This window comes from Lonchura striata, chromosome 1, assembly GCF_046129695.1.
Source record: "Lonchura striata isolate bLonStr1 chromosome 1, bLonStr1.mat, whole genome shotgun sequence".
NCBI lineage: Eukaryota > Metazoa > Chordata > Aves > Passeriformes > Estrildidae > Lonchura > Lonchura striata.
This window is the reverse complement of record NC_134603.1, coordinates 7,672,826-7,685,785: the sequence shown is the minus strand read 5'-3', so window position 1 is coordinate 7,685,785 and position 12,960 is coordinate 7,672,826.

The following is a 12,960-nucleotide window of genomic DNA, read 5'->3' as shown; positions in this document are numbered from 1 at the left end:
TCAAGGGGCAGAGATGCAGTCACCCCATCACTGCTGCAGATCCCCTGCTCTGGTCAGACCTTTCTGCTATTGATTTAGTGGGTTGAAGTAAAGTCAGTAAGCTCCAGATTTTAACTAGATTTTCTAGTCTTTGCTAGAAACATTTATTACCTCCATTTCTTTTTTTTTTTTGGCCTACTTTTAGACAATCTGCATTTGTTTGGGGGGACAAAAAAGACACTTTTTTCTAGCTGAAGGCAAGGCCTTTCAGTGCAACCCCCTTCCAGCAATGGTTAAAGGGGAAAATCCAATTTTTGCAAATTGCTCCTGCAGCAATGTGTCACCCATTATTATTCATTATGAATAAACTAAGGTTATTTAGTTTTATAAAAAAAAAAGTGGAGCTCAGCTGTGGCTTTCAGTAACTGTCATGAGTGAATTGCTGTGATGATGGCAGATTTCAAATGGTCAGTTCTCTTTCTCCCACTGAGATCTAGATCAGTTAGTCAGCTTGTTAGTGATAAACATTTATAAGCAACCAAACAAACCTCAAACAAAGCCCACACACAATTTTTGCATCAGAACCTATATTTAACTTTAAATGGGTGATTGGCTGCAGTTTCTGCTCTTTCTCTATTATTCTGCTTCTCTGTGTTTGTCTCCATCTATCGTGTGTTGTTGCATTTATTTAAGTTCTTTTCTTACGAAAATATTTCTAATCACAAAATCACTCCAATGTAGCAAGCTAATTTAAAGCCACTCACAGTACTTCAGGTAGTAAAGTGATAGTGGTTCTCATAAACTCTGTTTTTGGTCTGGTCACAGTTCTGCTCCAGGGCACCTGGAATACCATTTCAATACTTCTAAAGATAAATAGAGTTCTGTCAATAAACTGAAAATTGCTGACCTTGTCTTGTTCATCAATTTAGGCATTGAAAAAATTCTGCCTCCTGGGATTGGCAGTGCTTTTCCATCTGAACTGAAAAATGCTAAGCCTGCCATATTTAATGACAGGCCCGGGAGGGTTAATGAAAGAGCAGAAGTGGCATTTCACCTTGACTTGCAGCTGCCCTATAACATTGCCTAAGGGTCCAGCTATGTGTTAGCTCCACTGAGCAGTACCAGGCAGGAGCAAAGACCTACAGAGAATTCTAACAGGATATCCTCAATTGCCCTGCTTCTTGACCTGCTTGCCTTTGTGTGTGTGTGAGTGTTTGTGTGGAACCTGTAACCAATGAAGCCTCAGGGATTTTTGTCTTCATTAGTTTCAAAAGCTTTGGAAATGCTGAAAAACTGAGCAAGAAAGAAAGAAATGCTGCAATGAATGACTAAATCATCTTCTATCTTATGCCTGGACTCTACCAGCATTTCAGAATTTGCTTTGCTTATTGATAGCTTCATTTTTATTAGCTAAACATTGATGATTAATCTAGACTGGTAATTAGAAGTGATCCTTTTACACAGAGGCTTGGATTAAGAGCTTTTGTGATTTCGTGGACTCTAGTTTGTGTGAATGTCAATTTGATCCTTTTAGCATGTTTATGCTAAGTATCAGTAGGCTCCTGGGATTCGTGGAAGTGCAGTGCTGAACCTCTCAGATGCTGAGCAACAGCTGGGGTGCCGCTTCCGTCTGAAAGGCTTTCTTCTCTTCTCACTAATAGAGGATCAAAAGTCATCCCTTCAATTAAAAACTAAAGAAAGAATCTCATTCTTTGGCATTAAGAATTTTAGTGGGAAATGTACAGCAGTGCTCACTGATTAATTTATCAAACACAAAAAAACCCCTCTCCTCTACCAGTCCAATTAGCCAGGCATTTTATATGGCTGGGAGATTGAAACACTATTACTACATGGAAACCAGAGGCTCTTTGCATTTGAAATTGTGTGGTAAAGAGACTGAAAAATTTCTTGTCTAATACCCTGCATACTTAGGGCCTGATCCTGTGAATTATTGAAAATCCCTGCTAAAAAATGCATGGTCTTCTGAAGGTCCATTCCAGTATGATATTCAATATCCTGAACACACAGGAGCATCAGGGAAAAGGAGAGGATGCTGAATGCTTTGGAAAATAGAGCATTTACTGCATAAAATGCCCAAAGGGAAGCATAGCTGCTGCTCAGACGATCTCAAGCACTGTGGAACATAATTCATGTGTTAGCTGCTGCCTTCTTACCTTGTGCTGAGATCTCTATGCATTTCAGAACCTGGGATTGATCTCTCCTTCCACAAGCCACCTGTCAGAAACAATGTGGAAATATATTATCAATCATTTGTCACTCCCCTCTAACACAAGGATCATGAATCACACTGTTTGTCAGCTCATGTCCCTTGCCTATACATCAGAAGGGGGTTATTATCATCTCACTTTTCCTCTGCTGAGAGCAGGTGTGAGAGCCACAGCATCCAGACCACTCTCCCTGTTGCATGAGTGTCTCCCAGGAATACACTGGGAAGCACATTGCCTTTCATGTGTTCTTCTTTATTTGCTTATCCTCCTTCTCAGGGTAGTGTTTGGTGAATAGCTTTGTGTTGTGGTATATCTTTTTTTTTTCACATTATATTCTGATATATCATGATTTTGTTGTTGTTGCTCCTGTCTTGTTTAATATATTTTGAAGAACTTTTTTGTTGCATTTTTGTTATGGAAGGTAAGATTAAGGGAACAGGCTTGGTTTTTCAAATGGATTTAAACAGCTCTGGGGCATGAGGATGCTCAATAGACCTAGCCTTGAGTAAGGAATTAGTGCTAAACTGCACAGCTCTGATCAGAGCAGATGGGAGATGCTCTGGCTGCACTTGGGTGGATGGATGAGGTCATATCCAAACATCTTGGAGTGCAGACCTTAGCATGTTTACATCAAGAGTGTGTCATTGAAGAAATCTCCTCATTCTTTCGACTTACGCCCTTTGGTTTGCATTGGGCAGAGCTCTGAGGCCATGACTTGGGTTCCTTCCAAGTGATATTAAATTGGAAGATGTGTGTCCTGGTTCTGAGGGCACTCCCTGGACACGCTGGCCCTGACCTGCCCCATCTGGTGCCTCCCATGTCCCTTCCTGGGGGTGCCAGACCGCATTTTGGTCGAGTCTGAAGAGAACAGTCTGTTCCCCATGGTTCTTCCCAGCCATCCCAGGCTCTGTCTGATATGATTTCCTCTCACTAGGCTTCACCCTGACCCTTGTGGTAGTTAACACTGGCTAAGGGTTCCCTCACAGCTCTTCTCCCTTGGAACAGGGGAGGGAACAGAATGAGAAACCTCATGCTTAAAACACAGGCAAAGATGGGATGGGGGCTGTGCTCAGTCCCTCTCAGCCCCTCTGGGCTGCTCCTGCCTGTGCCCCCAGCTTAGCTGAAGGGCTCAGCTGTGCCTTACCTCAGTCCCACCCTGCTCTTCCCAGTGCCAAGGAACCTCTGCCCCAGCATGGCACTACCTTTCTCTGCCAGGCCCGTTCCTGTGTGCCCATGTCACAGTAAAACCTGTGTCACCTGGAGAAAGGGTCTTGTGGCAGCTCCTCAGGCTGGCAGGTGAGCTACAGAAAGAGTGGTAGAGGTCTGTAAAACCATGAGTGGCAGGAGAGGATGGATGATGTTCACTGTGCCTTCCAGTGAGTGCTGTAGGAAGCATCAGAAAGAACTCACAGATGAAAGAAAGAAAGCAAAGCAATCTGCATATTGCTGTAGTATGGGAGCTCCTCACTGAAGTGTTGATCATAAAAGTTAACAATTTCAGTAAACCATTGGACAAACTAACAGGAATTTAGAAAAAACCCCAACTAAAATCAAGGATTATGAAATGCAAGTAAACTGGCTCAGGCAGTCCAAGAATTACAAAGGACTAGAGATTGTAAAATTCCCCTTGGGCAACGTCATGGTATGCTGTCCCTGCATGTCCCTGTGTTTCTTGGACAGAATTTTGGACCAGACAACCTTTAGTCTGACCTGTTATTCCTACACTTTCATTTCATTCTCACTCCTAAAACCATAAAAGGGGAATATCAAACTCTGCTCTCTCTGTGTTCAAAGCTTGTGTGCTGCCCTTTGCAGAGAAACTTCCGTGGCCTCATCTCTCACTGGTGGAAGATCAGCTCTTCTCATTGCACAGTCTGAGCTTTGGATGGAGTGCAGGATTCCCAGAGAGATCTCATTTGTTCTTTTCCTAATAAAGTCACCTGCATATCTCAGGGGAAAAGTGAGCCAAAATTAAGTAGGAGGAATCAGGTAATTTTCCAAATATGCTGTGATTCATAAGGAAATAATAAAAATAAATTATAAATTTTCTCCCTAGACGAAGATGTTAAAAAGATCTAGAGTGATTGGGAGATACTATCAAGGAATACAAAATTATGTTTCTGGAGGATGAGATCATTGAAAAGGAAGAAGAATAAGGCTTTATGAGGAGAGGAAAAACAGTTGACATTTATATTGGTAATTTTATGAACTTCACTACTCACCCAGCCAGTTATGGTGGATGTCTACAGCATGAATTAAAAGCTCCATAGAACCATGCTGGGGTAAAACTGGAAACCATGTCAACACCATTACTCCCCCTTTTCACTTTGCATTCTATCAACTTGCAGTAAGGACATGGTTTTGATGTCTGTATGATCCTTTCTTTTGTAGGTGATGCCTCTGATTTTCCTCTGTTCTTGATATTTTATACCCTTTATAAGCGGTTGGCAGTGCATATCTGAATTACCAAGAAAAAGCAGAATTGCACAGTCAGGCAGAATTTGTCTAAACACATCCAAACATAAAATAAGGTAAGGAACTTTGATGCCTTGGAGCGTCTACCTAGAACAAGGCTAGACAAGATTAAGAGAATAAAGTGGATATTTATTAAAGGCCTTCAATAGGTACACCTTGGGCAGTCAAAAGCCTCCAAGAGGGGCTACACCCAAGGTGGATGGAGGCCACGAGTTTTTCAGACAGGTATCAGTTTGGTCTGTTAGAATATCAGGGGTCAATACTCCAATTACAGCTTCAGGTAATGAAGTCATATTCCCCAAGTTTGCTTTCCCTCAATTCACTTTTGTTTGTGCTTACTGGGGCCTGGAGCAGAGGATGTCTTTGGGTCTCAGGCTTAGAGGGATTCCTTTGTCTGACCAAGATGTGAAGACAGGTAACTAACTCATTATATGGAGTTTAGAGTTATGCATTAATGGATCACTACAGGATTTGAAAAATATAAGGCACCAGCTTATACACACAACTCTGGTACTAGGAAAGCAAATTTATAACTAATATGTAGATAAATTCAGGCTGGATTTCAGTCTTATTTATCTGTATTTAATCTTTGTCTTCCGGAATTCTAAACTTTGAAGTTCTGGTGACATGGAAGAGAGAAATTGTAAGGATAACTCATTTTTCAGCATCATTCGGAAAGCTAAGAGCACCTGTAGCCTGGTCCCACAGCAACAGGAAAGAAGTTTTGATAAAAAAAAGTATTCTGCCTGGTCAGGTAGCTGCTGAACAAAGAGGATCTGTTATCCTTAACATGGCAAATCTCTGTTTTCTATTCTGGTCTACAGTGGTTTTTTACACCTGATGCACAGGTGAGCTGCTTTGGATGATACCTTCAGTGCAGAACCATCTTTGCCCTGCAGCAACCACTGAAGGGTACTCTTTCTTGCCTCTGTACATACACCAAACATTCTTCATTTTCAATGGAAGTCAAACTGGAACATTGAAGAAAGTCTTCATGTTAATAGTTCTCACAGATTAATGTCTTTGTATGACAGGAAAATTATTTTGACAGGTAGAAATAAATATATGGATATAAAAGAAGAAATTTTACACCCTTTGACAGCTAGAGAGCAAGACCAGCTCATCTGGATTTTTTTTTATACAGTCCACACTCTTCAAAACTGTCCACAGTTTTTGAGATTTCTGTTTGCAGTGAGAGTGCCTGAAGCTTCAACTGAATATTTTCAGGAAACTCAGAGTGTTACAAAGCACGTACATGCTCCCTATTTTCAAAGGCTAAATAAGCATGACTGCAAGCACTATCACAGCACTAGCAAAAAGGTGCTGAACCACACTGTAAGAGACAGTAATTCATGATGGAGTATACTCTGTTATCCATGAGGGAGATTGGTCTTTGTGCAGTGTGAGGAAAAGATAAGCATATTGACATGGCTTCTTTTGAAGTGTCCATCCACTCTGCCACAGCCTCCTCCTTTCTGCTCGCTTCCTATTGATTATGTCTGCACTAAAGTTCAGCTGACCATTTATATTTCAAGTGAGAAGGAGGGAGAACTGGAGATTTAAAGCCATTTAAACACCTCTTGCTAGAGTTAATGCTTGCATGTCACCGGCAGTTGTCAGGACTCAGGCAATGAAATTCCTGAGGGTGGTTCATAATGATTCAATTTGTCAGCATTTCAGGCATTTCAAGCAGAAACATGCAGGTCTGATATTCCAGTCCAGAGGGTGTAAGAAGAGCCAGAAGAGTGTGTCTCTGTGTTACTCACCAGTAAGCAGATGATAGCACAGAGCTGGTGGTACAACTTTAACTGCACTGCAGGAAAAATTGGGCACAGAGGCCACTGAAATGCCTGCCTGTGAGAACTTTCTTTATCTGCTGTGTTAGTCCCTCTGGTAAATACACACAAGGTATAGCAGTGCGTGCACATGAATGAGGGGTGCTCTCTGTAAAGATGTATGTGGGCTTTCACATTCATATTTATGTACCTGACATAATATGCAATGACATACATGCTCATTGTATGTGTATTTTGGGCTTTGACAGGGCTTCAGTAAAATCTGTAGTCAACATCCGCAGGTTTTTATAATCCTGTTTTCTTATTCTTTAGCAATGCTTGGAGACCTGCAGAGACAAGAGGAGAAATCAAACAGCCAGAAGAAGATACAGGGTACAGCCTATTCATTATTCTGTTTTGCCATTTCTTCTGTTGTCTGCTTTGTCTTTCCAGACCACATACCTGGTGTAATTTGTGTTGTACCTGCTAAATCTGGGGCAGAATTTTTTTTTTTCCTTTTTTGTTCAGCACAGTAGGTGATAGATTGGCGACCTGATATGCCCCCACAGTGCAAACACATGGTGAAGTGTTGTTAAAAGTGCAAAGCAAACAGGATAACAGGAAGGATATCTTGTTTGTCTCCTTGTATAAGGTCAGATTTAAGAGGAAGTCTGGAAAGGAGAGCGGGCTGAAAAAATAACCAACAAAAAATCCCAAACCAAAAAACCACTAAATAATAATAATAAAAGCCATTACTAACTTTTTTTCATAAGTGCTAATGGCTTAGTTTCAACCAATTACAAACTACTCTCTAGGTTAGATGAGCCTTTTCATTCGACTATGTCTGCACACCTGTGATCTGAGAAACCTGGTGGTTTGATGGACTACTCCTAAATGGCTGTCATGAAAGCTGAGTGAGAGAAGTCAACACAAGGTTTACAAGTTCAAAGTCCCTCGTAAGGATCTGTATTTTCTCCAGTGGGAAGCATGGCTCTTTTCCTGGCATGGAAAAAGTCTGAATAATTACCAATTAGGAAAACTGAAAGAGTAAGCTGGAAATAAACCATATAGATTGTGTCCAGACCAAATTTACTCTCCTGCTCGCAGAGCTTGTATATGGACAATAAATAAGCATAGATGATACATATGTGAAAAGTAGTATTTTATCTCCATTGGATTTTAATATTTGTTTATCTATGAGAATCTTCTATGTAATTTAATGTAGTGTGCTTGTCTATGGCTTGTCTGTGGTACTTTTTTAGTAAAGATTCAATATGCTGCTTCTGATATAGGTTATTCAAACAACTGATTAGTAAAGCTGCACAAAAAAGTAGGAGCTGATTTTCTTTTACTACAGTAGGATGGTTCTTAGTGTAGAACCTTTATGCAGCTTCCATTTCCCATACACTACTCTCTTTTTAATGATTTTTTAAAACGCTCACATGAAAAATAAATTTAACGCAAAACACTCATAAGGCTTCACTCCTCCTATGACTGTGGGGTTTATATTCTAGAGTAATTTCATAGGGCAGTTTCATTAAGGGGCAGTTTTGTCAGCTGCTTCAGGCTGGTTTTTCAGGAGGTCTGGAATGAATAGCCTATAAGGAAGGACAAAATAAACCAGTATTGTTACACCTTTATACAGCTGAGGGGAAGGTTAATTGCAATGTAACAATCTGAAAGATAAAAGATGTGATTAGAAACACTGGGCTTGAAGTACTGGGAGGAAACAAAATACATCAGACAGAAGGAAAAAGCAGCAATATTCAAAGGATACAGAATTATTATAAAATAATATAAAATAAGTAAAAGTATCTGCCATTGTCTTTAAGCAAAACAGGACATATAAAAAGAGTCAGAATTTAGGCTCTGAAATGGGTAAAAGTAGATATTTATTGTCTATGGGCATACAATGGAGTAAAAAAAAGATTTTATAAAAATAGGTTCAAGCCACAAGGAAAAGATTGAAGAATTTTAGTGCCTAATTCTAACAAATACTAAAACACTATGTCATCTTTGAGTGAATTCTTCAAAACCAAATACTTAAATAAAGCTTTTCCTCTCTGTTTATTTTTCTTTGGAATTCACTGTTAAAAATTCCAGAACTGGATGTTGCCAAGAACCTGAATCACAGAGGTCAATCATCTTAGAAAATAGATATTCCCATGTATTGAACCTAGTAAATTTTTACTTGCCTGTCATGGATAGATACTATAATATCTTCTCCTTTTGCTGCAACAATTAAGGTGGAGATGACATTTCAATTAAAAACACCATACAACTCAGTGGGGAAAATCTAAATGATCCAGCTGGGCTGAAGCTGTGCTTTGGACATATCTGTCTTGAAGAGAATGTTTCCATCAGACTCAGATTTTAAATTGAGATGTGTCCAAATAAATAATGTAAATAATTTTTTAGGCACCAGTGTATCTGTCAAATGCTATGCAGAGAAAAGGATTCTGAGGCAGCACAGCCCTTGGCATGGGATTTGCTTTGGAAAGGCCATACTTCTCAGGCTTGGACAGAAATTCTTCTCCTGTACTGGATGAACAATGTGAAGTTATTGGGAATAAAGCATTTTAACTGAGGTGGTGACTGTTCTCAGTAGTTTTGAGCCTTAAATGGATGAAACAAAAGCTTGATATTAAAAAAGGAAATCCAGTACTGGTCTCCAGATAGGCCCTGATGTTCCCAAATTTCCCTCTCCCTGCCTCCCTTCAGACTCAAGCCAGGCCATGGCTTCCTCAGGAAGACTACAGCAATCTCCTCTGACTGGGACATAGGAAGGGACTGTTTTTAAGGAGTAGCAAGACTCAGGTAGTTCCAGAGCAGAAAGCAGAGAAATTCTCCAGCCATCCTGGACCCTAAGAGCTCAAGCATCCAGCACACATCTACAGCAGAGGGAGTCTGAGCCCCAGACACCCAGGGTTCCTTTTGCAGTTGTCTCCTAATGGGGTTATTTAGGAGAAGGAAAGCAAAATGCAACCAGAATCGATCCAGCCACATTTACAGGGGAGAATAAATGTTACAGTACTTGGGATAATAAGGCCAGGTTTGCAGTGACCCCATCACACCTTTCCTTAAGGAGGATGTAATTTGGCTCTTACTCTGTCCTAAGGATCAGCCTGGGGAGCCATGAGCTTTTGTGATTTGTGACATAAGGACTAAGACTAAACTGTGTGTCCCTTGGTATCAGGCTGGGACATTGCCTCATCATCTTTCTGACTGTTCTCACAACAGCACAAGGTCTTCCATTATCCCAGACCTTCATCTTTTAGCAGACAACTTGTTATACACTATTTACTTGAAGAGCAGAGCAGCCAGAAAGTTTCTTTAATGAGTACAATAGATTCTGATCTCTGCTCAGTTCTCATTTCTCTCAAATCCATGTTCCAAAGTCAGTGTTGAGTGCAAGTGAGGGAAGAAAATGAGGCATAAGGGTTAGCTGAGACAAAACTGTAAAGATAAGATGCCAATAACACATATGACAACTATAGATACAGGAAAACAAGATAAGAACTTATGTGAGAGAATCTAATGTAATCAAATTAAAGAAATCCAGAGCAATGGTTAGTGCTTTGACTCACATCCTGTCTTCATTTGGGTACAAGCTGGATGCAATATCAGGCAGGGCAGGCAGGTCAGTCACCAAGCTCTCTGAGCTGGACCTGGAGCAGCTTTAGTGTAGCCTGGCCCCAGTCCTGATGGCAGGTACAAATGTGTGGTCACCAGTGGCAAGACCCAAGGGAATGGAATAAACTGAACCAGAGGAGGTTTAGTTTAGGTGTTGGAAAAGGTTCTTCACTCAGAGGGTGGTTGCTCACTGGAACAGGCTCCCTAAGGAAGTATCACAGCTCCAAGCCTGACAAAGCTCAAGAAGTGTCTGCACAATGCTCTCAGGAACATGTTGGGATTCTTGGGGTGTCCTGGGCCAGGTGTTGGATTCTATAGTTCTTGTGGTTCCATTTTAACTTAGGATATTTTATAACTGTGCAAATCTAAAATACTTTATAAAATGCAAGACTTATCTGGGCTTTGTATGTTTTTTGTCCTGTTAAATGTTTCAGTATATATTTAGAAATAACCTTTTCACATCATGACTTTTACTTTAATTCAGCATTATCAGTGCCACCATAGGAAAACTTTTCTTTGTGGTACAGAAACTCAGCTTTTGCTTTGTGGCTGTCTTATAACAGTCTGAAATTTTCCTTCTCAGCTCAGCATAAAATTAGCCCTAATGGATATCTACTTTATAACACAGTTCTTTCTTTGGCTTTTCTTTTTTCTTTTCACATTTTTCTTTGCACTTTCTCCCTTCAATATTTCTCCCTGAATCATTATCCAATCACAGTATATTGTCAAGCTTCTCAGATAAAAGTGCAGAAGTGGAGATTAAATGTCACTTGTTCTGTTTGCACACTTCTCTGTTTTCCTCAGAGCCCATCGTGATAGGACCTGAGTGGTTTCTGTCTGAAATGCAGGCAGGCTCACTGAATGAGAGCACTAGAGAGACTGGCAGGAGGGTGTTTGAGGCAGGTCAAGGCAGCTCTGCCACAGCAGAGACCCCTGGAACACAGCCCTGTGCAGCACCATGTGGAAAGAGGGATGTTCTACTTGGACTGTTCCCATCTGTGCTGGGTTTGAATGGGATAAAGTTAATTTTATTCATAGTATTCAGTATTAGGCTGTGTTGTGGCTGAACACCTGCCTGCCCATGGGAAGCCGTGAATGAATTTTCTGTTTTGTTTTTCTTCTATGCATGGTTTTTGCTTTGCCTATTAAACTGTCTGTATCCCACCCCACAGATTTGCTCATTTTTACCTTTCTGATTCTCTTCCCTACCCCATCCAGTGGGGAGTTTTGTGGGGCTTAGTTCCCAGCTGGATTTAAACCACACCATCAGATACAGGGATTTCTCCTGCTTTTTTTTTTTCTGTGACATTTGAACAGTAAGAAATTCCCTTTGCTGTTGCAGAGTTAACATGATAACCAATCTAGGGAAATGTAGATCCTCTCCTAAAATGTGTAATGGGTCTGGATCTTCTCCTGCACCTCAGAAATTATCAGAACCTTTAGGCATCTTTGGCTGGAATGAGGCCCAGGGGCTCAGTATTTCAAACCAGTTGCTGTGGAATAGTGTTGGCAGCCTGGGGAAGAGAAACATGTGCTTCTGCCTCCCTCCCCTGCACTAATGTTTGTTATTATATCTGCACTCATCCCAGCCTTTGGCTCCAGCTTGAACTCTCATTAATCACCACCTGGGAACACCATCCTGGAACAGGTGTATGTGAGCTTCTGTGAGGAAAAGCAGAGGGGAAGGAGGCTGTGTCATGTGGAGGTGTGAGTGATGACTTTGGGGTGCAGAGTGAGAGACTGAAGTGAGGAAGAACTAGAGCAAGGAGGGAAGAGGAAAGGACACTGCAAGAGCTGTTTGGGGAGATAGAATGAGAAAACACAGGGGAAAAAAAAGACAACCCTATTTCAAACAAATTGGGCAAAGGGGAGAAGAGTGCACTACTAACAATATCCCGTTTAGACTGCTCTTTTCCACAATTACTGATAAATTCTAAGAGAAAAAAATGTAATTAGGACAAGACCATTTGCCTATAGCAAAGATGAGGCCAGGAGAAACCCTCCCCCCAGTTTCTGGTTTAGTTCTCTCCCTGTGAAGACTTTCATCTAGATCTCATTATGAACAATTTTCTTTTTGGTCATAATTTGTGCTAAGAATGGCACAGAAAGTACCCCAGGTCAGGCAGCTCTCCCATTTCCTGCAAGGTTTTACTCTGATCTCTGGTAATTGGTGGACTGCTAAAAAGGTTATTATTATTTATTATGTTTATTAGAGTCATGCCTAACAGCCAATAAATGATATGGTTTGCTTATGTTAAGCACTCTACAAGCACATAGTGGTAGGAGATCTTTGCTCCAGAGAACTTGTAGTTCAAACAGAGATATGGGTGAGGCTAAGAGCTTTATGCAGGAGAGTGAGGAGGGTGCTGGCAGCATAGGCAGCACTGCAGCATGTGGCAGTGCCTCCATGCTTTTATTTCATTGGCATGATGAGAGGAATAACTGTAGAAAAGAAAATGTGGCGTATGGAAAGAAGAAAATTAAGACACATGATATGTTGTCAAGAAATTCTAAGAGTACAAATCTGGCCCATTGAGAGATACAGATATGTCTGAAATTCAATAATGAACTGGTTTGGACTATTCTGTAACCCACTGCTTAGTGTCTTTTAATGATGCTTCTCTACAGGTTATTTCCTTTTACTTTTCTTCTTCTTCTTTTCTTTTTATTTTCTTGGGGAAAAACAGTTGCTCACAATACAGAAGACATAGCCCAGCACCATGTTAGGCACAAGATGTCCAACTTATGTGCTGCAGATGAAAAACAATGCTCTTACAAAGCTATTTTTCACTGCTCAGTCATTTTGTCACTGTTTTCCAAAGAACATGCAACAATGTCACTGGAACAATACATAAGGAATGGACAAGTCT